The 25,291-nt window shown below is 45.1% G+C and overlaps 1 protein-coding gene across 3 annotated transcripts in view; it reads left to right on the forward strand.

Annotated features, from left to right (window-relative positions):
* Positions 1 to 25,291, forward strand: part of LOC117352266 (galanin peptides-like) — a 99,194-nt gene that overhangs the window by 18,934 nt on the left and 54,969 nt on the right. For 2 of the 3 annotated variants that reach the window (XM_033928624.1, XM_033928625.1), the window contains exon 2: positions 6,679 to 6,791. The gene's annotated coding sequence lies outside the window, so the exon portion shown is untranslated. Of the gene's footprint in view, positions 1 to 6,678; positions 6,792 to 12,446; positions 12,581 to 25,291 lie in introns of those variants that run through there. The other variant, XM_033928626.1, reaches the window with a different exon arrangement.

Genomic DNA, 25,291 nt, shown 5'->3' on the forward strand with positions numbered 1-25,291 from the left:
AATGGGCTGAGCAATGTTAATTATGTCTTTTGTTTTTCATCAGGATAGGGACTTGATATTAAGGCTATTTTATGGTCTGAAGCAGGTCTCCTTTCTGGGTAAAAAATTTATCTTTCCCAATGTTTCTAGAGGGACCCAAGTAAGAAGGAAATAATTTCTATCATATCTGGATAAGGTTATTTCTCTGGGTGCTACATTTCAGTTAAGATTTCCTTGCAAATGTTTTATTTTGTATCAACAAAATAGGTGTATTTTCTATGAGTCCAATCAGCTTTGTTTTTTCTTAGAAGGTAAGGGGATTTCATTTGCACCATAGAAAGATCTAATGTAATACAGGTCTGATTTAATAAGTTGAAGCTTTTGACTGCTCTATTTCTTTTCTGTGAAAATTATTGTATTTAATCTCTTATCCTGGAAGAGTTTTCTCTCTTGTCTCCCTCCTAGATTTTGAGGACTATAAATAAGAAATAAGTAATTTCTGTATTCTTTATTTTCAATACCAAATAAGAACATAAGAACCTCCATCATGCACAGCAGTCCGCTCACGCGGCGGCCCATCAGGTCCAGGACCTGTATAGTAATCCTCTATCCTTTTCCTTCAGGGGATAGAAGGGTATAGAGGATTTTTCTTTGTATTTTTCTTTGTATTGCTTGATAAGCGCTATGCTTTGTATTAAATTGAAAATTAAATAAATAATAATAATAATAATTAAAAAAAGAAAAGAAAATGAATGGTATAAATTGAAGAACTAGAGCTAGACCTGGGCAGACTTACATGGTCTGTGCCCCATCTATGACAATTTAGTTTAGAATGGGCTGGTGAATGTAAGACATAGAAAACAGTGATCATAAAATGATCAAATTTGAGCTGATACTGTAGGGGCATTTAATTTTCGAAAGGGTGACTATAATAAAATGAGGAAAATGGTTAAAAAGAAGCTAAAAGGATCAGTTGCAAAGGTTAGGACTGTAAACTAGGCGTGGATGTTATTTAAAAATTCCATTGTGGAAGCCCAGACCAGATGTATTCCACGTATCAGCAAAAGTGGAAAGAAGAGAAAATGGGAGCCGGTGTAATTAAAAGGTGAAGTGAAAGAGGCTATTAAAGTAAAAAAAAATCCTTTGAAGAATGGAAAAAGGATCCGAATGAAAAAAATAAGAAGAGACACAAGCACTGGCAAGTTAGATGCAAAGCATTGATGAAGAAAGCTAAGAAAGAATATAAAGAGAAGCTTAAGAGGCAAAAACTTATAACAGTTTTTTTAGGTACATCAGAAGCAGAAAACTTGTGAGGGAATCCGTGGGACTGTTGGCTGATCAAGGAGCAAAAGGGGCGTTCAGGGAGGATAAGGCCATAGCGGACAGAAAGAATGAATTCTTTGCTTCGGTCTTTATGGAAGAAGATGTAAGACAAGCATGTCAAACTCAAAGGCTGACAAGGGCCAAATAAATAAAGTTTAAATTTATGTGGGCTGCAAAAACGTCATTTTTCATTTAATTTTAGGTTTGTTTCAAAAAGTATAGTATAAAAAAAGAACAAGAGCAACGATAAAATTAATGTTTTCTTCTTGACACTTGGCATCCTCTTCTCTGCTACTATTTTTCCTATTTCAGGGCAAATCTTATCTGCAATGATTAAAAGTAAAAAACTAACTCCCCCCCCTCTAAAACTAACACTTAGTCCTCCTTGTATTAAACCGCGCTAGCAGTTTTTAGCGCGGGGAGCCACACTGAATGGCCCATGCTGCTCACAACGCTCATTGAGTTCCTATGAGCGTCGGGAGCAGCGTAGGCCATTCAGCGCGGCTCCCAACACTAAAAACTGCTATTGCAGTTTCGTAAAAAGGGAGGTTAGCTTTATATACAGGGTCTTCAACCAAAATGGAGCTCAACTCAGTAACAGTAATTAAAAAATACAAAAAAAGTAACGGTCAGAAAATATTAATGTGACTGATTTCCAAAGTGTTTGGCAAATAAAATAGTTTTTAAAGATTTGCAAAAAAGTTGAAAAGGACCAGGACCCCTTAAGATAAGAGGAAGTTCGTTTCATAGTTGAGAAAATTTGAAAACCAAGGATTGACTGAAATTCTTGATTCATTTGATTACTTTTAAAACTGACCCAAGATGAAAGTCGATAATTCTGGATCTGATATGAGACTTATTTCCATTCATAAGTGTAAATACCTGCTTCTACCAATAAGTACTTCCAAACATGGAAATAATTTCATATACACTTTTCCCTCCGTATTCGCGGGGGATACGTTCCAGCTATAGCCGCGAATATGGAAAAACCGTGAATATGAATTGTATTTGTTAATCGTGGTTTTTTGTAAAAAATAGCGGTTTTGTTAATAAAACCGCGAATAACATATAAAATTCATATTCGCGGTTTATGGAAGGGACTACAGTACAACTAAATACTATGTTAGTGGAATAATGATACAGTATGTATATATTAACTGTATTTATTGAATACTGTAACAATATTTATTGAATACAAGTACTGTAAATCTCAGGGTAAACAGAAAAAGTTCAATATAGTACAGTACTGCTTTCCCAACAAGGAAAAAAAGAAATGTTCAAAACTTAAAGTGCAATACTGGAATACCTATACAGTACTGTACAGTAATTAGGCAATGTCTTCATCCTCATCGTCCTGTACAACTACCGCAGGAGAAGAAGACGAAGCAGATAATTGTGCAACAGGGACAATGTCTTCATCCTCATCATCCAGTACAAGAACTGCAGGAGGAGGAGACAAAGAGGATAAGCGAGCACCAGGGGCCTCCTCGGGCAGTGGAAGTGGGTCTTCAGTACGAGGAAGTCGAAGAGACGAAGGTGATGCCTCCTCATGGGTGGAAGAGGTGGATTGTGAGGCAGTGGATGGAGAGGTACTGACTCTAGGTACCCTTGGGAAATACATTGTGATTTCTGTCTGGGTCTTCAACTTCATCATCTCTTTGTATATATTTTTGTATGTAGAAATCGCTGCTTCTGCTAACTCCCTCACCTTTAACGCACATACTATGGATGGGTTGATGTCATAGAAAAAGTCAATCGCTCCATTAAACCTGCATATGCCCTTTGCAATATTATCTAGTGTAAACTTGTCTTCAGGTACCTCTTCTTCTACTCCTCCTTCCTCCTCTTCATCTGGTATTGCCTCTCCTTCAGAAGCAGTCAGGTCAATGAGATCATCTTCCGTTAGTTCATTTGATCTGGTGTCTATTAAGTCTTGAATATCCTCCATATGCATATCTTCAAAGCCTTCCCTACCCACCTGCTTTGCCAAGTCAATGATGCCTTCCATAATTTCTTGGCCTGGCTCTATGATATTTACATAGATATCCCTTTTTACACATTCAGGCCAAAGATTTTTCCAGCACAAGTTCACTGTCTCTGGCTTGACACCTTTCACCGCTCTTTCAATAATTTTGATTGCATGCGCAATAGTGAATTCCTTCCAATTTTTCATGATGTTTTCAACGTTGTGGCCTTCATCCATAGCGTGGACAATCCTCTCTAATGAATACCGTGTGTAGTGTGCTTTGAAGGTCCTTATTACCCCCTGGTCAAGAGGCTGGATGATAGATGTTGTGTTGGGGGGAAAGTAGATGATCTCAACACCCTCTATGTGGAACTCATGTGAGTCTGGGTGTCCAGGGGCATTGTCCAAAGCCATCAGAACCTTGAATTCCATTCCTTTATTGGCCAGGTATTTTCTTACTTCTGGCACAAAACACTGATGAAAACACTCTAGGAACAGAGCTCTTGTTGTCCAAGCCTTCTTGTTGCTCATCCAGTAAACAGGCAGCTGGAACTTATCTTTTCCCTTCGAGGCTCAGGGGTTTGCGGCTTTATAAATCAGTGTTGGCTTTATCATATGGCCTACTGCATTTGTGCAAAGCAGCATGGTCAATCTATCCCTTGCAGCCTTGAAACCTGGTGCTCGCTTATCCTCTTTGCTAATGAGAGTCCTCTGTGGCATTTTCTTCCAAAAGAGAGCAGTTTCATCTGCATTGAATGTCTGCTCAGGTTCATATCCCTTATCTTCAATAAGTTGCTTAAAGATAGCAGGGAACCCTCTAGCTGCCTCTTGGTTGGCAGATGCTACTTCTCCTGTCACTCTAACATTACGCAGGCCATACCTGTGACGGAATTTATCAAACCACCCTTTACTGGCCAGAAAGTCGGTGGATTGTGACGTTCCTCCTTCCCTGCTCTTCAAGTTTTCATACAAAAACTTTGCCTTTCCTCTTATCATCACAGAGTCTATCGGTATTCTCTTTTTGTGGCAATCCTGCACCCACAAAAATATTCCAGTTTCCGTGCGAGAGAGATTGGCATCTCGCACAACATGTAATCTCTTCGCACCTGCTGGTGCTGCTGCCGCAACAGCTTCACGGATTTGTTTTTCATTCTTTTTTATGTACCTAACGATTGACTCATTAATGCCATAGTGTCGAGCAACAGCAGAGAAGGATTTTACTCTCTGAAGCATATTCAATAATTCTACCTTTTCATGTAAGGTTTTCACCTTTTTCTCCCTTTTGGGAGCACTTTCAGTAGCACTTGAACTTTTGCACTTTGTAGCCATGGTGGGAAACCTGACCTGTTCCTGAAGGAGAGGCAATATCACAGAAATATTTTTGGCAAGCAAGCAGCGATTGAGAATTCTTTTGGCAGGCAAGCAGCGATTCAGAAAGCTTTGGGCAGGCCAGCAGTGATTGAGAATTCTTTTGGCAGGCAAGCAGCGATTCAGAAAGCTTTGGGCAGGCAAGCAGCGATTTAGAAAGCTTTGGGCAGGCCAGCAGCGATTCAGAATTCTTTTGGCAGGCAAGCAGCAATACAGAAAGCTTTAAGCAGGCAAGCGATTTTCTCTATGCATGCTGGGAAGCAGCATTTCACTCTATGGATGCTGGGAAGCAGCGTTTTTCCCTGTGCACGATGTGAACCAGCGATTTTCAGGGTTAAAGTTTTTGAACTTCGATTTTGTAGGAGAAATCATGGAAGCTGAGTGAATATTGTTAAAAGTTTAACTTTTTTTACATTACAGCAAAAGGAAAGGAACATTAATCATGACGCGGTATATAAACTTAAGGTTTAGTTTAGTTTAGACATAATTTTTTGGGGCGGAGTCACCTGACGAAAAATCGCAATTATGTGAAACTGCAAGTGCAGAAACCGCGAATACGGAGGGAGAAGTGTACAAACTTTTGAGTATTTTCAAACCTAGCTGGTTTGAAAACTCAAGCAAGTCAATTTCACTGTATTTTGTCTTCAAATCTGAATTACACTGGATCTCAATTACTTCCATTTGCATATGATTAGGTACTGATCCTATATTTATTGAGAAAACAAAGAAAACTTGTCTTCCAAAGACTTAAGATCTGCAAATCTAGTTTCAAACTTAGTTCTAAGGCTTAAAATGTTTCCTGCGTATTTTTGATACAATGCAATTTCACCTAAACTTGATTTGTTTGTTGAATGTCAGAAAGTACGTTAAATCTTCATTTTTCAACTGCTTTTCCCAAAGAACTAGCTTGCATTGGAATGCTTTAACTTGATCACACATGTTCATAATGATCTAATCTTTTCCTTGCAGTTTTAAATTTAAATCGTTTAAGTATTTAGTTATATCAACCATGAAGGATAAATCTTGTAACCGTACTGAATCAGGAAACAACTTTATGTCTTGATTTTTAGTTATTAAAAACTGGCATATTTCTTCTTTCAAGTCCCAGAATTGTTTAAGGACCTTGGAGCAGGATAGCCAACGTACCTCGGTAAAGTAGGACAAGCCGGAATATTTGCTTTCTAATTCACTTAAGAAAGCAGAGAATTGTTGCTGATTTAAGCCTAGAGATCTTATGAAATTGATCATTTTTATGACAAATGTCAACACATTTTCCATGTTTATTACCTTTGTGCATAATACTTATTGATGTATAATGCAATGCATATGATGAATCTTGGATCCGTCACAAGTTTCACTTTGCATTTTTTACAGTAATGCCAAAAATCTGTTGGTTTTTCCAGCCATTGAAGGAGCTTCATCTGTAGCTACAGAAGTTAGTTTTGACAGAAGTTCATAAACACAATTAAATATATCTTGTCCCATTGTAGTGCGATGCATCAATACTAGTTCCAATAATTCCTCAAAAATGTTGAAATTCGTGTCGCAAGTATGAAGAAACACAGCTAATTGAGCTACACCCCCAACACCTCCGTGCTCTCATCACAGGCAGTGGAAAAAAGCTTCAAAACTAGATGATTTTGCTTCAATCGGATCATTTAAATTGTTGGCCAAATCAGTAATTCTTTCTGCAACTGTATTTTGAGTTTAAAAGATTGTTTGAAAAACCTTCACACTTCCAGGTTAATTTCTGCAGCTTTCATTAGACGTTCTTTGATGAAATCACCTTTGGTAAAAGGTTTCGAGTGTGGCGTAGCTTGCATTCATCGCCGCTTCACTTTCATGTGATACTTTAGTAAACATGAGCTGTTGTTGTTTTTAGTCCCAACTTGAGCTCTTTCAACTTTTCTTGTCTCATTAATCCTTTGTAATTGTCATATTTTGATTTATACTGTTCATAGTGCTGTTTAATGTTATATAACTTTCTCACACTAATAGCATTATTACATATCAAGCAAATTATTTTATCTTTTACTTCACAGCAAAAATACTCCAATTCCCACTTTTCTTGGAAATTTTGATGTTCATCAGCAATTGGTCTGATTTATGATTATCCTATCCCTGATTTAGGATAATGAGTGCTTCAAACTAACAGGTATGTACTGTATATAGTAGAGAGAACTGCAACTGCATTTCCCTACTTTTAAAATAATCAGCATATAGTCAATCATTACAAAAATTATACTTACTAATGTGTCTTCAGCTACACATAAAAGGAAAAAGCAGAAAAAATGAATAATGCAAAATGATTATTATACTAGCATTGAAAAATCTTAGAAAGAAACTCTAGATCTAATGAAGCTATTGTACAACAAAACGATAACAGAAAATGATGAGCAGTGAGATGAAAAAGTCCCGTCTTTCTGCCTTCCTGGCACTGATGCAAATGGAAGGCATTTAGGGAATACTATTGAAATCATGGAAAATTGAATAATTTCTACTTACTCACATAATTTACCATATAAGTAAATTATTATTAGGACAAAGTCATATGTTTTACAGTAATACAGAGAAGCAATCTACAGTGGCTTGCTGTTACATTTTGGCCAACTAATAAATCCCCTATGACTTTGGGCTCCTTTTACTAAGCTGCGATAGCGTTTTTAGTGCATGCTGAATTGCCGCGTGCTGTACTCGTGTTACGTGGCTAGAACTAACGCCAGCTCATTGCTGGCGTTAGCGTCTAGCCGCTATCACAGCTTAGTAAAAGGAGCCCTTTTTGTCTTATATTATTGTTGTCTCTCTGACAGAAGCCTGTCATACACTGTTAATCAAGTTTCATTGGAAATGGTTAGAAAATGGTTGAAGTTACTTGATCTAGAGTTTTTGATCCATGCACTTGTTCAAAGCATGACTGATTTCACTTGGGTTTCAGGGCTCTGTTATTTCATGGTTTCTTTCTTATCTTTCCCATCGTACCTTTAGTTTAATCTCTGGAGGATCCTCCTCCACTGCTGTTATGCTATCAGTCAGCGTATCTTGGGGATCTATCCTGGAACCTCTTCTTTTCTCAATCTACACTTTTTCTTTCCATCTACAACTGTTCTCACAGTGCTCTAATTTCATCCCAAGGGTTCTAGTACCATCTCTATGCTAATGGCTCACAAATCTACCTCCCTGCCTCTGAAATTTCTATGGGAACCCAGGCCTGAGTCTCAGCCTGCCTCTCTGACATTGCTATCTGGATGTCTCGTCGCCAAAACTGAATTTCTTATCTTTCCCTCCTAAACCTATGTCTTCCCTTCCTCCATTCTATATAGCAGTGGATAACATTCTCATCCTCCCTGTCTCATTGGCTTGCAACCTCGGGGTCATCTTTGACTCATCGCTTTCCTTCTCCTTGCATATCCAACAGACTGCCAAAACTTGTAATTTCTTACTCTATAATATTGCTAAAATCCATCCTTTCCTTTGTGAATACACTGCCAAGACCCTCATCCAGGCTCTTGTCACCTCTCATCTGGATTACTGCAATGTGCTTCTTCCTTCAATTTGTTCAAAACGCTGCTGCACACCTCATAATCCACCAGGGTCATTATATGGACATTGTTCTTCTCAGGTCGCTCCCTGTCTGTCTCCGCATACAAGTCAAACTCCTCTTACTGACGTTAAAATGTATTTGCTCTGCAGTAACTCAGTATCTCTCCTCTCTTATTATTCCCTATACTCCCCCCTCTGGCCCAGATTCACTAAAGATAGCTACTCAATCGCTGTTGGCTGATTTTGAAACAGCAATTGATTCACTATCAAGCTTGCATGCAAATAATTTACACAGAGGTGCAAATGATTTACATGTAAACCCACTGACTCAGTCGCTCAGTGAGCGATTGAGACATGCGCAGAGCCCTGATAGTAGTGACAGGAGAAGCAGCCTCCTGTCACTGCTATCTGGGCTTCTGCTTTTCTTAATGGACAGATGTTCTGCGCGACTTCAATGCGTGCTATCTGTCCCATTAAAAAAGTCTTTAATTGCGCACCCACCTTAGCCACCATTCTCCCACCCGCCAGTCCCTCCTCGCCGACAATCATGCGCCCCCCTCCTCTGCCCTCAACAATTTCTGAGACCTACCCAAACCTAAAAAAAGATGGCAGAAGGGGGATGCCCACTCCCTCCTGCCATGAAGGCCCTCCTCACAAAAGGCAGGAGGGATGTCCACTCCCTCCTGCTTGCAAATACCTTCCCCTACCCCAACCACTTGATTTCAATAAAAACATACTGATTCAACATATCACCAGAAATTGGAAAGATTACAATCAGACTCAATTATACTTTCTGGTGGAATTCGTTATGTCATATATACAAAATGGAAAGAATAATTGCCATACAAAAAGGGAATTATAATAATTTTAAAAAGATTTGGGGGCCATTGATAACATGTCATATTGTAATGATTAGACACCTTTGTACATTAAAATTATAATTATGGGAAAGGGGGGATATATTACTATATTATTGGTTTAATCAATATTTTTGAATATATTATATGTAAGATATGTCTGATTTATAATATTTGTGGAAAGGGAGGGTGGGGAAGGGGCTTAAATTTATGTATTGAAGATGATATTAGAAAAGAAATTCTAGTGATATATATGATTCAATTGATGTAATATTGTACACTTCTTGTAAGATGGAAAAATGAATAAAGAATTGGGAAAAAAAACCCCATACTGATTACAAAGAGCTGAAATACCACATTTTTCACTCCATAAGACGCACCCTAGATTTAGAGGAAGAAAACAAGAAAAAAAAAACATTCTGATCCAAATTCTCCCTGCCAGGCTCTGCACCCTGTCCCCCCTCCCTGCCAGGCTTTATACCCTGTCCCCCTTCTGGTAGTCTAGTGGTAGGCAGGGACAGGGCACAGGACAGGCCAGCCTAGAGGCCTAGTGACAGGCAAGGAAGCAGGCAGGCAGGGCCCCTCAAAGTGCATAATCTTTCTTCTCTTCTTCACTATCCATGTGTACCATTTCCTCCCCTTCCAATAAGTATCACATCTCAAGTTTCAAGATTTTCAAGTTTTATTAGGATTTTATATACCGCCTATCAAGGTTATGTAAGCGGTATTACAATCAGGTACTCAAGTATCTCTATCTTTATTCCTCCCCTTTCCAGCATTATTCCATGTCCCTGTCCCTACGCTCTCTCCTCCTTCAGCATTTCTTTGCTATGTCTCTTTCCCTCCCCTATTTGCCCTGGTTCTTATGCTGGGATTGTTCTGTCTCTTCCCTCCCCTGATTCCCCTAGTTCTTATGCCGGGATTGTCATTTCCTTCCTCCTGTACTACTTATACCCATCCCCCACCCCAAGGCAGGCAGGCCCCCCCTATACCTTTAGTTCCTCTGGCGCAGCTTGATGGGCTCGTTCCTCCATGTCCCGCTCGAACACGAAGGGAGTCAGAGGAGCGGCGGTGGAGGCAGCTGAGGCCCAGATGTGCTGTCCAACGCTTCCATGGGGGATAGGAGGGAGGAAAACAGGAGGCCGGAACCAGCCGCCACTGCTGCTATTTCTGTAGCCACTCGCTCTCTTCAGGGCTGTGCCGCCATGCCGGGACTCCCAGTGGCTTCCAGATCCGATGTCTGCTGCTCGCACCAGGCTCGCGAGAAGTGTGTGGGAAGTAGGCCTCGCTGTCTACAGCTGCCTCTCCAGCAGCAGAGCGGTGCGCAAGGCTGCCTGCCTAGTCAGCTGACGCGGCTGCCTCCTCTTCCTTTCTGTAGTGGCAGAGTGACACGCAAGGCTGCCTGCCTGGTCTCGTGCCACTTACCACAAGAATGGAAGCATCGCAGGACTAGGCAGGCAGCCTTGTGCGATGCTCTGCCACTACAAAAGGGAAGAGGAGACAGCGGAGACAGCCGACCAGGCAGGAAGCCTTGCGCACTGCTCTGCCGCTAGAGAGTGTGACGTTCCCATCCCCAAGGATGACCCTGTCAAGGTTAAGATAGGGGTTAAGCCAACTCCCCTAGCCAGGAATCCAGAAGCAGGTAGAGCTTCAGAGGTTGTAGAGGACAGAACTGCCTATCCTGAGGACAATGAATTTGACGCAGATTCCCGAGCCAGAGCCTGTCAGAAAAACAAACTTCCTTGGGAACTATGACCAGCTCCCAGAGTGTAATATTACCACTGAACTGAGAAGGGAGCCAGAGAGCCTCCAAAGCAGTACCTCAGCCACGTAAGACAGGGAGTGGCTCTTCTCCATTAAAGCAGCTCTCAAAGAGTCTGAGAGGGACAGCTCAGGAGGGGCTGGCAGGAAGAATTCTCCTGGCCAGGCAAGGGCAAGCTCCCAAGCCAGAACCCATGGACTGGGAAAGTCCTGTAACACAGGACATGGCAGAGCAAGAGGTTCCAGAGGAACAAATGGAAGTGGCAGAATTTGTAATGCCTGGAATGGAATCTCTGGAACCCATGGATGTGAGTGTGGCAGTTTCCTGCCCATTATTCCTTTTGTTTTTGGAAGTTTTCCTTAAAGAGTTTTGTTGGGACTATTTCCGGGAAAAAGGACCTGGCAAAGAATGTTTTGAAAAGTGTTTTTTTCCTTTGTTTGTTGCACAGCAGCGGGGGCTGGGCTATAAGCAAGTATTGAACTTGTGCCTAGCACTGATTAAGCTACTCTGCACCAGCTGGGACAGAGTTTTGTGAGAAGCAGGTGTTGGTATTGGACTAATCTTAGGACTTACAGGATTGGGGTAGGGTTCACAGAAGACCTCGGGTTGGGGAATTTTGTGGGTGCTTGTTTAAAGTCTTTTTGTGAAAGTGAACCAGGACTGGAGTGCTGCATAGTGCTAGTTTTGTTTTGTTTGTTTAAAAGCCAAGGACCTGGTGAAGACCGGGACTAAGCTAAACTGAAGTCCAGAGATCCTTGGAATATAGTGAACTGGTGATTGAGAGTTTTGCATTTCCTGAAAGAACTCTTAAAGACTGCTCTGAACTCAGAACTTAATGATACTTACCTGGAGCAGGTTTTTTATTTTTGTTTCTTGTTGACTTATTGAACTGTCAGGAGCCTTGGAGAAATATTGTCTGTTTCAATTTTCCTACTGCCAATAGAAAGACAGTCTTGTTACTTTGTTTTTTTGAATTAAAACTGTTTGCAATATGCGGAGTATCTGACGTTGGTTTATTATGAGTAATACATCAGTGAGCTGAAGTACTGTGTAGGGTCTTCCCTCTTTGGGAGCCATGCCAGGGTTGTGTTGCCCTCGCGGGCCCTACTGGGTGACAAGAGGAAGCCACGTCCAGCGAGGGAGGGCACCAACATTAAAAAAAGGTAACTGGGGGGGTTGGGTACTCGCTTCATAAGACGCACCCTTATTTCCACCACATTTTTTTGGGGGGGGAAAAGTGTGTCTTATGGAGTGAAAAATACAGTAAATGAGTAATCGTTAACACAACAAAAAACATTTCAATAAAAATCAATCCCCCTCCTTTACTAACGTGTAACATAGTGTGACAAACTCAAGTCCATTTCTGGTTTTGTCCCAAAGATGGGGAAGAAATTCACTAAACCCTGATGCAGGAGAGCAGATTGCATCAGATGAGGAATGGCAGGAAAAGGACAGGCAGGAAAGCTTTACCCAATTTAAACCTGTCCTGGACACTACCAGGAGACTACTACCTTTCCAGCAGCTGAGGGCTGAAAAGAAACCTGTATGTAGACAAACGGACCAAGCAAGTGGGTGGAGATCCATTCCCCCATCCAGCCTCAGGGAGGGTGTCTCTCCAGAGCTTAAAGCGAGGTAGTCCAGAGTAGCAAGAGGAGAGGGGCAAGCAGGGGCTGCAACTGGAACAGATGAGAGCCAGGAAGAGTGAGATTTTCTCTCTCCCAGGCAGAGGAGGCTGGTGAAACGGATTGGCAGATGCAGAGGAGATGTTTTCTCCCTCTGGAATTGGTGAGCAGGACCAAGGAGAAGCAATGGACAGTCAGGAGAGTCTGGTAGGAGCTGAAACTTTTCCTGTGACATGGAAGTGCAGTGAAACGTATGTGTTTTTGTTTTCTGCTTGCAGACGCTGAGCTGCAAGATAAGCTGTGTGTTTTTTCTTTGAAGAGAGTTTAGTTTCCTTTCCTAGAATTCTGGACTGTGAATGTTGCCTTAAAGCATTGATTTTGATTCAAACAAACATTTGTATGTTTTCCCTGCTAGCAGCCAGGCTAGACAATCACATTCCTCTCTCACAGCTGTGTGTAGTTGCTACAGCAATGTTTCAGAAGGAAACGTCCTACGTTGGCTCTGAATTAAATTTCTGGGCTGTTATAAGTTTTTCCTTTACAGTGCCTGTGTTTCTGAACACTAGCTCTGCTTATTTGGAGAAAGGTTATGCTGAAGTGAAGCCATGTGATATTCTTGCATGCTTTGCTATCCAGTTTGCTGGGAGTTCCCCCCCCCCCCCTTTTCATTATCTGGCCAAGGACTGGCAGTGCTCCTTGTGAATAAACATCTGAATGAATATTGCAAGCCTAAAGTATATGAACTATCTGCTCTGGTGAAGAGGACTGTGTTATATTCCACTATTAAAGTCCAGAAGCAGGGGACTGTGTTTAAGCTATTACTGACAAACTTGGAAACTTTGATTTTGGTGTTTTGTTTCTGTGTGAGAAATATATGGTTTATTTGGCCAGTGGCTGAAATAAAGCTATTGTTTTTGCCATTTCTGACTAAGACTCATTGCTTGCATGACCCTGTTAGGCTAGTAACTAGCCAGATAAAGTCCTGAAAATTCCCTTGGTTGGAAAGGACATGCTGGGCCAGAAGTTTTGTCACAATCCCATGGGCTTGCTCCGCATCTCAGGGGCACGAGTGTGACAATAGGTTTTAGCAGCAGCAGTGGCAGTAACTGTTCCGACGCTCATACCCACTGCTAAAATCTACGCTATGCATTAGTAAAAGAAAGGGACTCTATCTTTTTCTTAAATATTAACTTACCAGACACAGAATAATTGCACAAATTAATAAGTGTAATGTAAATAAACTTATACTTGTATTTTTATTGTACTCTGAAGGTGAAATATTTCCTGTTAGGTGCACCAAGCAAGTCAATGCAAGACTAATGGCTAGTATTAGTGGGGGGAAATGGTGCATTATGACTAGAGGCGCAAATTTGTCTCGGGTACTTAGGAATAAGTAACTGGTTATACTCGTACGTTGTATCATTGTTTTTGATTGACTTAGATAGGCAACTGCTTGGCACTGATGAATTGCAGGAGAAATTTTGCAACTCTAGTTATGACTTATTGGATTACATTGTCTGGGCCACAAAGATGTTTGTTGTGAGCCACATGCAGCCCTAAGGCAGAGAAAAAAACTATACAAATAATATAAAGCAATTAAAATACATAATATGGCAGCTCAGAGAATAGTTAAGCTCTGGAACGCATTGCCAGAGATTGTGGTAAGAGCAGATAGCGTAGCTGGTTTTAAGATAGGTTTGGACAAGTTCCTGGAGGAAAAGTCCATAGACTGTTATTGAGAAAGACATGGGGGAAGCCACTGCTTGCCCTGGATTGGTAGCATGGAATAATGCTACTCCTTGAGTTTTGGCCAGGTACTAGTGACCTGGATTGGCCACCGTGAGAACGGGCAACTGGGCTTGATGGACCATTGGTCTGATCCAGTAAGGCTATTCTTATGTTAATCCTTCCCTCCTCCTTGGATAATTGTTCAAGCAGCAGAATTGTATTCTCCAACAGAAGCAAAATGCCTTTGGTCCCAAACAAACCTTACATGCAAAAACCAAAAGAAAACCCAGAACAGATCCCAGATAGGAGCCCACTAAGGAATATTTGGAGGAAATGGAACTGCCTAATCTTCCTAGGGATTCTCTCAGATTAACCATGAATGGCATCCATCATCAAACACCATACTCTATTCCTGCAGTACCAGCAAAATTGGAATCTCGTTATAAGATGGTGCATTGTAAAGGGTTTGAGAAGTCTCAACTGTCTCACCAGTCTCTTCTGGTTGAGTATTCCTTAAGAAGATCCAAACCTTCTAAGGTTTCTGCAACAGTCCCCCCAGGTCGAGAGGGAAGGACCATGGACAAATTTGGTTGTTGTCTATATCAAAATTCCATGACAATGAAACAAATTTTGAATTATAATTTTGTGTTCACATCATATCTGAAGCATTGGGTAAAGGCCATGCGTACTTTTTTCAAGTATTTACCAAAACATCGTCTATCTGAGTTTCAGCACATGCACCACACTTTAGGCCAACTACTACACATGCATATGGTTCAAGCGGCATATGATGCTTTTGAAATGTCTTCAAGAGTCACTGTGTCCTCAGTGGCCATGCGGCGTCTGGCTTGGTTATGCACTGTGGACATGGACCCAAACCTGCAAGATCGACTGGCCAACATTCCATGTCAAGGGAGTGAGCTGTTTGATGACTCCATTGAGCGGCTACAAAGCGTTTATCTAAACATGAGAAATCATTTATAGTCAGACCAAAGCCTAAAACCCCAAAAGTCAGCACCTTATTCGAGGCTGCCTCCTAAGAAACAACCGCAACAACAATGTCAGCGAAAGCCTCCAACTTCTGCTGCGGCCAAGCCTTTTTGACCATCTAACACAGAGCATAACATCAATCTTTCTGTCTCTGTCTTCCCATCGGAGGTCGTCTTCATCATTTTATCAACAATAGGAATTAATCACATCTTACCTTATGAAACATTCAAGTTCTTATGAAACATTCAAAATACTGAAGGGAATAGACTTCTTAGATAACGACAGACTGTTCACACTCTCCAAGGTAGGGAGAGTGAGAGGGCACTCTCCAAAGTTGAAAGGGGATAGATTCTGTACAAATGTAAGGAAGTTCTTCTTCACTCAAAGAGTGGTGGAGAGCTGGAACGCTCTTCCGGAGTCTGTTGTAGGGGAAAACACCTCTAGGGTTTCAGGACTAAGCTGGACAAGTTCCTGCTAAACTGGGATGTACGCAGTAGAGAGTTGCGCGGGGACAGAAATCCCACCCGTCCCAGCCAAAGTCCCACCCGTCCCCAAGAGGAATCCCTCTATCTCTACCTGTTCCCGCGAGGAATCCCACCCGTCCCTATAAACTTCAGAAATAGTTATTTCATTTAATTAAGCTACTGAATTAAAGGCTCTGGTAGAAACCCATTTACAAATAAGCAAAAAGACTTTATTAATTTGGAAATATTAATTTGGAAGAATACATACTTTGTAAATGGGTTTCTACCAGAGCCTCTAATGTTTATAAATTTTTATCAACACAACTAATATACTACTTTATCCTGAAGCAAAAAAAAAAAAAAAGAAATAGAATTTTTTTCCTACCTTTGTTGCCTGGTTTCTGCTTTCTTCATGTTCTCATTCAATTCCTTCCATCCACTATCTCTCTTCTCTCTGCGTCTTCCATTTGCTCTGTTACTGTGCCTCTCCCTTTCTCCCCTCTTCCACATTGGTCTGGCACCCATCTTCTTCCCTCCGCTCCCCCCATAGTCTGGCATCTCTGTCTTCTTCCCTGCCAGCGTCTTCTCCCCACTCTCTCTTCCCCATTTTCTTTCAGCGTCCTTCTCCCCCCCATCTTCCCCATGTCCTGTCAGCGTCCTTCTCCCCCTCTGTCTTCCCCATGTCCTTTCAGAATCCTTCTCCCCCCGTCTTCCCCATGTCCTTTCAGCGTCCTTCTCCCCCCGTATTCCCCATGTCCTTTCAGCATCCTTCTCCCCCTCTGTCTTCCCCATGTCTTTTCAGCGTCCTTCTCCCCCTTCAGTTTTACCCATTTCCCTTAAGCGTCTTTTCCTCTCCACTCCACCTTTCCTCCCTTTCTCTCTCCCTGCCCCTTGCCTTCATGGCGCTTCCCCGCCCGCCCGACAACAGAACAGGCCGGTCCGACAAACCTCCCTGCCCTGTAGCTGCGAATCTAAATTATCTTCTTACAGCAGCTGGAGTATTGAAGCTGCTGTAAGAAGGTAATTTAGATTCGTGGCTACAGGGCAGGGAGATTTGTCGGACCGGGCCTGTTGTCAGTCGGTCGGGGGAAGCACCAAAAAGGTAAGGGGACCTGGCCGGCTGTGCACTCCCCACCCTAAGGCTGCACCTGGGGCGGACCGCCCTCCCCGCCCCCCCCCCCTTGGTACGCCACTGCCTTTCTCTATCTGCCCTGCCGCAGCACACAGCCGACCGGAAGTCTTCCTGATGTCAGCGCTGACGTCAGAGGAAGGGAGGACTTTGCTTAAGCCCTCCCTCCGACGTCAGCGCTGACATCGTGGAAGACTTCCGATCGGCTGTGTGCTGCGGCAGGGCAGGTAGGGAGAAGACGAGCCTCGCGAGTACATCCAACCTCGCAGGAACCTAGCGACCCTAGGGGGCTTCCCCACGGGATCCCCGTGACCCGAAGGGGAACCCACAGGTCCCGCGGGATTCCCGTCATCGCCGTTCCCGTGCAGCTCTCTAGTACGCAGGTGAGGCTGGACTCATTTAGAGTACTGGTCTTTGATTTTTGGGCTGCTGTGTGAGCAGACTGCTGGGCAGGATGGACCACCCCATCCCATCTAACTCCCCCTCCACCCCTGAGGTCACTGGCATGCTTCCACCCCATCCCTGTGAACCGGCATTACGCCTACGCCTGTCTGCCCAAACCCTTACCGCAATCAGGCACTGGCATGCAGCACAAACCCACAGGAAGTGCCAATGCCAAAAGAGCCTACCATCTGCCGCTGATCTCTGCTGGGCCTTGAGCATCTGCACATGCTCAAGGCCTTCTTGCTCCCGCTGTCTCTGAGATTCTAATGAAATTCTTGGTTTCTTCGAGAATCTCATTAGAATCTCGGAAAGAGCGGGAGCCAGAAAGCCTTGAGCATACACTGCATTGGAGGGATTAGTGGAGATCACACCCTTAATCATATTGTGATTTATGTTCCCCATCCCTTCCCCCCCCAACTGAAAGAAACTGGCAATGAATACTGGGCTGTGTGACAGTTTTTTGGAAAAAACCAACAACACAGTTACTTAACATGACAGGTGTTATCCAGGGACAGCAGGCAGATATTCTCGCATGTGGGTGACGTCATCCACGGAGCCCCGGACACTTTAAAAGCGCATAGCCTCATGATGATGAAGAATACACCAGGTGGAAAACCATTTCCATTTCTGCTGGTAACCTTCTGCATGAACGGTTTTCCAGATGCTTCCAAGATTAGTCTGACAGGCAGAGAAAGATGAAGATCAGCCAATGTTATGCCAAGAGATACCAAGCTGTCAGGTGCAGCGCTGCAAGATTGAGATGCAGAAGAGATCCATGATTCTGCATGAGAAGAGACAGAAAAATTTGACAAGGTATTGGTTCTTTTACACTGAGTTGAAGTAGAATGGAAAACCATGGTTGTCTGGGCCACCGAGGAGCTATAAGGATCAAGGTATGAGGGCACTGGTATCTCTTGGCGTTCTGCCAGTACCATTGGTGTCCTGTCTGACCTCAGCAAGTGTGACCGTGAAGATGATGCACAATGTGACAAACCCACTGCCAGCCCTGGCTTTGTCTCAGGGGTTAATAGAAACAGAACACGGTCCCTAGTCAGAAGAGCTGACCAGGTTAAAAGTAAAGCTATTGAATTGGCTGACTACCCCTCAGACAGTGAGGCAGAGCAAGAAAGGTATGAGCATGAAGTCACTCAGCAGAATGTGCCATACCAGTTTAAAGTTACTAAAAAGCCTGTTAGGGTTTTTCCTGAGAATTGGAAACATTGCCCTTTAAGGTATTCTCAACCCAAACAGCCCAGGAGAAACCAGGTTCCACTCCCAGGGGAATTGCAGCCCAACCCCCCTCCCAGGAGAGAAGGGTGAGACTCAGCAAATAACAAGATCCTAGGGAGAAGTATATTATTATTATTTTTGTAATTGTTTATAACAAAAAGCAGTACAGAGAAGCATCATTACAGCACAAAAGTAATACAAAGCGGAAGAACCCCCAAACCAAGTGATGCAGCATAACATCCCTCAATACCCATCCAACTATCTCCCCCCACCCCCACCCCATAACAGCAGGTACAAATGCTCAAAACCCAATAGTCATACTACACAGCACACTTATAGGTATCAGAATAAATAAGGAGTAAATAGAAAAAGTAAATAAATCACAAAAATTAGCAAAAGTCAAGTAACAAGTATTATCCCAGGACAAGCAGGCAGGTATTCTCACTAGTGGGTGATGTCATCCGACAGAGCCCCGATACGGACATCTTGCAAGCATGTCTTGCTTGAAGAAACTCAGAAGTTTCGAGATGCCCGCACCGCGCATGCGCCAGTGCCTTCCCGCCCGATGTACCGGGCGTGTCTCCTCAGTTCTTTTCTTTCCGCGGAGCTGAGAAGTTTCACTTCAATCTGCGCTGACTGAATTTCAGTAAAATTTGCCTTCTTTGTACCGCGTTATTTGTTTATTTGATTTATTTCAACTTTAATTTAGTTTTCTTTTAAAAAAAAAAAAAAAAAAAATTAAAATTATTTCTTCCGGCGGTTCGGCCGGGCCGGCCTCGTGGCTTAGGCCCAGTGCCTTCGACCTTGCGGCGACGATTTTTCGGCCTATGTCCCGGCCGATCACCGGTTTTAAAAAGTGCAGCAAGTGCCAGCGTGCGATTTCGTTGACGACCCGCATCGACGCTGTCTTCAGTGTCTTGGTCCAGAACACATTCCGAAATCGTGCCGGCCTTGTTCCACGCTTACTGCGCGCTCGTTTAAACGGCGCTGCTTGCTCTGGGAGTCGATGTTTAAGATGGAGACTGCCAAGGAGCCGTCTGCTTCCACTTCTACTGATGTTTCGCCGGTCCGTGCGAAACCTGCATCGACAACTCCTGCATCTGGCATTGTGAAGCCGGCATCGTTCACTCCGACTTCAGCCTCGAGTTCGACACCGGTGCCTGTCCCCGTCTCCTCGGCTCAGGTACCGCCTTCCACTGTCATCAGTGTGCCTAAAGCTAGCAAGCAGAAGCACTTGGCCGCAAAGGAGCGCGAAGACCGTGCTGGAGGACCCCCTTTCGGTGCGGATCCCTCCATATCGGCTTCGCTGCGATCCCTGCTGGAAGCTCAGTTTGTCGAGCTTATGCAGTCTATGGGACCCCGGCTTATCGCCTCCATTCAGGGTGACCTCCCGGTCCCGGTCCCGGGGGGCGGCCCGCCCCCTCCCCCTCCTCCTCGTCGTTCGATCTCACTTCTCGACGAGGAGGATCGGCGGAGGGCGGCGGGAGCCTCGCGGCGGGCTTCCTTTAGTGATATGCCGCCCTTGGAGCCCATCACGCCTCCTAGACATCAGAGTACTATGTCAGCCCCTGATAATCGGAGTCCTGGGCATACTGCATCGCAGGAAGAGTTCTTCCGCACTCCATACCAGGCCTGGGTGGCATCGCGTGAGTCCGCATCCTTGCCACCTCTGCGGTCCACTGCATCTAGTCCCATCCATTCCTTGGAGGCTTCGGGGGACCGTGCGATGCACAGGAGGTCTCGTTCCCCATCCCGACACAGGGAGGGGCATCCATCTCGACACTCATCTCGACACTCCTCGCGTCATTCGGAGGTGTCTCCGCAAAAGAAGATGCAGCGTATGGGATACTCCTCGTCGGATTTATCCCCGCCTGAGGGACCGGAGTATGAGGAACCATCTACCTCCTATTCTCCTTGTCGCTCCCAGCTTTCTCTGGACCCGGAGGCTTCCACTTCTTCTAGTCCGTCTCGCCGGCCGGCGCTGGCGGATCAACTGTCCTTTTCTTCCTTCCTCCGACAAATGGCGGATGACTTGGATGTAACTTTGGACACTGGTTCTCGATATTCCAAGGAGTATCTGGACACCATGCATTTGCCTCACCCTCCGGCGGAGACGCTCCGGCTTCCTCTGCATAAACTGCTTGACCAGACTTTCATGCGCTGTTTTGAGACACCATATTCCATCCCTGCAGTTCCCAGTAAGTTGGATGCTCGATACCGCATCGTTCACCACAAAGGGTTTGAGGGGGCGCAACTATCTCATCAGTCCCTTCTGGTCGAGTCCTCCCTCAAACGGTCTCATCCCTCCCAGGTTTACGCCTCAGTACCACCGGGCCAAGAAGGGAGGACGATGGATAAGTTTGGTAGACGTATCTACCAGAACTCTATGATGGCGTCTCGAGTGCTCAATTACAATTTCTTCTTTTCTTCATATTTGGACTTCTTCTTGCCGGTGCTCCGCAAGTTCATACCTTTCATCGATGTTCAGGCTCGATACGAGTTTGAAGAGGTGGTGGCGACCCTTTCCCAGTTATGCCTCCAACTGATGCAATCCTCCTACGATGCCTTCGAGCTCTCCGCACGTGCTGCTGCCTGTTCGGTAGCCATGCGTCGCCTGGCATGGCTTCGTACGATTGATATGGATCCAAACCTCCAAGACAGACTTGCTAATGTGCCTTGTGCGGGGGCGGATCTGTTTGATGAGTCTATCGAGACTGTTACTAAGAAGCTTTCGGATCATGAGAAGTCCTTCCAGTCTATCCTACGGCCTAAATCCAAGCCTCAACAGTCTCACCCACTAGGCCGCCTTTGATTTACCAGCGGCGTTATCAGCCGAGGCAAGCTCCTCCTGCGAGACAACCTGCGAAGAGACAGCCTCCCCAGAAGCCTCAGCAGAAGCCTCAGATGCCGGCTGCACCCAAGGCTACTCAGCCTTTTTGACTCTCTTCCAGGGAGCATAACCGACCTCGTTCTGTCTCACCCTGTTTTTCCCATTGGGGGTCGTCTCCATCATTTTTGTCATTGATGGGAGACCATCACCACGGACCTTTGGGTCCTTACCATCGTAAGAGAGGGATACTCTCTTCATTTCCAACGGGTCCCCCCGGACCACCCGCCAAGAGAGTATCCTTCAAACTTGACGCAGACCGCTCTTCTCCTCCAGGAGGCTCAGGCTCTGCTTCGGCTTCGGGCTGTCGAGCCGGTTCCATTAGATCAGCAAAACCGGGGGTTTTACTCCCGGTACTTCCTGGTCCCGAAGAAGACGGGCGATCTGCGTCCTATATTGGACCTTCGAGTCCTCAACAAGTTTTTGGTCAAGGAGCGGTTCCGTATGCTGACCCTTGCTTCTCTCTATCCCCTCCTCGAGCAGAACGATTGGTTATGCTCTCTGGACCTCAAGGAGGCCTACACTCACATCCCTATTCATCCGGCCTCCCGCAAGTTCCTCAGATTTCGGGTGGGAAATCTACATCTGCAGTATCGAGTGCTTCCATTCGGCCTTTCCTCGTCTCCCAGAGTCTTCACGAAGTGTCTGGTGGTGGTGGCTGCTGCACTCCGGAACATGGGTCTTCAGGTGTTTCCATACCTCGACGACTGGCTCATCAAGGCACCGTCGGCTCCAGAGGTCATTTCGGCGACCTTGACTACAATTTGTTTCCTGCAGAGCTTGGGCTTCGAGATCAACTTTCCCAAGTCACATCTTCAGCCCACCCAGTCTCTCCCCTTTATCGGGGCTGTCGTGGATACCATTCAACTTCGAGCATTCCTTCCTCCTCAACGCATGGATGCTCTCCTTCTACTCTGCCAGTCGGTGTCTTCTCGCCAATCCATCTCAGCGAGACACATGATGGTCCTCTTGGGCCACATGGCATCTACAGTTCATGTGACGCCTTTTGCCAGACTACATCTCAGAATTCCTCAATGGACCCTGGCATCTCAGTGGACTCAGGTATCCGACCCGTTGTCCCGTCACATTGTAGTCACTCCTGCTCTACGGCAGTCTCTTCTCTGGTGGATGACCTCTTCGAATCTATCCAGAGGTTTGCTGTTTCACTCTCCTCCCCACCAGAAAGTTCTCACGACCGATTCTTCAAACTATGCATGGGGGGCTCATCTGGATGGGCTTCGCACTCAGGGGTTCTGGACCAGTGCGGAACGACTCCATCAAATCAATCTTCTAGAGCTCCGAGCCATCTTCAATGCTCTCCAAGCTTTTCAACATCTGCTTCACGACATGGTGGTCCTTATTCGCACCGACAATCAGGTCGCCATGTATTATGTCAACAAACAAGGGGGCATGGGCTCGGCCCCTCTTTGCCAGGAAGCTCTTCGAGTCTGGGATTGGGCTGTTCGCCACAACGCCTTCCTCACAGCTGTCTACATTCAGGGGAAGGACAACGTCTTGGCAGACAAATTGAGTCGTCTTCTCCAGCCTCACGAATGGACGCTCCATTCCGACCCCCTTCATCAGATCTTTGCACAGTGGGGGACGCCTCAGATAGACCTCTTTGCAGCCCCCCACAACTTCAAACTGCCTCAGTTTTGCTCCAGGATCTACACTCCTCATCGCCTCGAGGCAGATGCCTTTCTACTGGATTGGGGGAATCGCTTCCTGTATGCGTTTCCTCCATTTCCTCTCATTCAAAAGACTTTGGTCAAGTTGAGAGCAGACCATGCCACCATGATTCTGATTGCTCCTCGGTGGCCCAGACAACCTTGGTACTCCCTTCTTCTTCAACTGAGCAGCAGGGAGCCAGTACTTCTTCCAGTGTTTCCTTCACTACTTACTCAACATCAAGGTTCACTACTTCATCCCAACCTGCAGTCCCTCCACCTGACAGCTTGGTTCCTTTCAACATAACTCCTCACCAGTTCTCTCAAGCAGTGAGGGAGGTCTTGGAGGCTTCCAGGAAGCCGGCTACTCGACAATGCTATTCCCAAAAATGGACTAGATTCTCTTCCTGGTGTATTTCCAATGTCACGGAGCCTCAGCGAGCTTCCCTATCCTCTGTGTTGGACTATCTTCTACACCTGTCTCAGTCTGGTCTCAAGTCTACCTCTATACGAGTCCATCTGAGTGCTATTGCAGCTTTCCTTCAGCCTCTACAGGGGAAACCTTTGTCTGCTCATCCTGTGGTTTCCAGATTTATGAAAGGACTTTTTCATGTCAACCCTCCTATCAAACCTCCTCCTGTGGTTTGGGATCTCAATGTTGTCCTGTCTCATCTCATGAAGCCTCCGTTTGAACCTCTCAACAAGGCTCCACTTAAGTATCTCACCTGGAAGGTGGTTTTTCTGGTGGCCCTCACGTCTGCTCGCAGGGTCAGTGAGCTTCAGGCCTTGGTGGCGGACCCACCTTTCACAGTATTCCATCATGACAAGGTAGTCCTCCGCACACACCCGAAATTCCTACCTAAAGTGGTCTCTGAATTTCACCTCAACCAGTCCATTGTGCTTCCAGTGTTCTTTCCAAAGCCTCATTCTCATCCTGGAGAATCAGCTCTTCACACTCTGGACTGTAAACGTGCTTTGGCTTTCTACTTGGATCGCACCAAGCCACACAGAACTGCACCTCAACTTTTCGTCTCCTTTGATCCAAACAAGTTGGGACGACCTGTATCAAAGCGCACCATCTCCAACTGGATGGCGGCTTGTATCTCTTCCTGCTATGCCCAGGCTGGATTATCCCTTCCTTGTAAGGTCACAGCCCATAAGGTCAGAGCAATGGCAGCCTCTGTAGCCTTCCTCAGATCGACACCGATTGAGGAAATTTGTAAGGCTGCCACTTGGTCCTCGGTTCATACATTCACCTCTCATTATTGTCTGGATACTTTCTCCAGGCGGGATGGACAGTTTGGCCAAACAGTGTTACAAAATTTGTTCTCTTAAGTTGCCAACTCTCCCACCATCCCATTGGGGTTAGCTTGGAGGTCACCCACTAGTGAGAATACCTGCCTGCTTGTCCTGGGATAAAGCAATGTTACTTACCGTAACAGTTGTTATCCAGGGTCAGCAGGCAGCTATTCTCACGTCCCACCCACCTCCCCTGGGTTGGCTTCTCAGGCTAGCTACCTGAACTGAGGAGACACGCCCGGTACATAGGGCGGGAAGGCACTGGCGCATGCGCGGTGCGGGCATCTCGAAACTTCTGAGTTTCTTCAAGCAAGACATGCTTGCAAGATGTCCGTATCGGGGCTCTGTCGGATGACATCACCCACTAGTGAGAATAGCTGCCTGCTGTCCCTGGATAACAACTGTTACGGTAAGTAACATTGCTTTGCCCCCTCACCATACCGAATTCCATCATATCAGTCCATAGCAGTGCTCCCCATATCCAATCCCTTCACTTCCAGGTATTTCTCCCAAATATCAATATATTGTTGCTAGTTTCTGGTCAAGGCCGAAAGCCGATTCCTCTCACATACCCAACCCGATTTCTCCCTCATTAAGGTCAAAATGGGTTTAGTGGTACCTCGCCAGTAGAGAGCCAGGGTCATCCTAGCCGCTGTGAACGCCAACCGAGCCAATCTGTCCTGGGTGTCATCATCAAACCCCAGTAAGGCCACCTCTACTCTTTCCACTATGGGCACCTGGAGGAGTTCCCTCACATATCCAAACACCTGCCCCCAAAAGTCCTGAATCTGGGGACAACTCCACCATATATGAAAGAACGTTCCCCGCTGTCCACACCCCCTCCAGCATAACTCCGTGGCCGTGGCAGACATTTTGCTCAAAATAACCGGGGTAATGTACCACTGAACCAACAGATTAAGAGCATTCTCCACCAGGACAAGAGCAACAGCTACGTGGTGTATCCGAAACGTGATTTTTTTTTTTTTTTCCCCATTCAGCCTCATCAAAAATCTGCCCCAAATCCACTTCCCAAGCC

Source organism: Geotrypetes seraphini, chromosome 19, assembly GCF_902459505.1.
Source record: "Geotrypetes seraphini chromosome 19, aGeoSer1.1, whole genome shotgun sequence".
Taxonomy (NCBI): domain Eukaryota; kingdom Metazoa; phylum Chordata; class Amphibia; order Gymnophiona; family Dermophiidae; genus Geotrypetes; species Geotrypetes seraphini.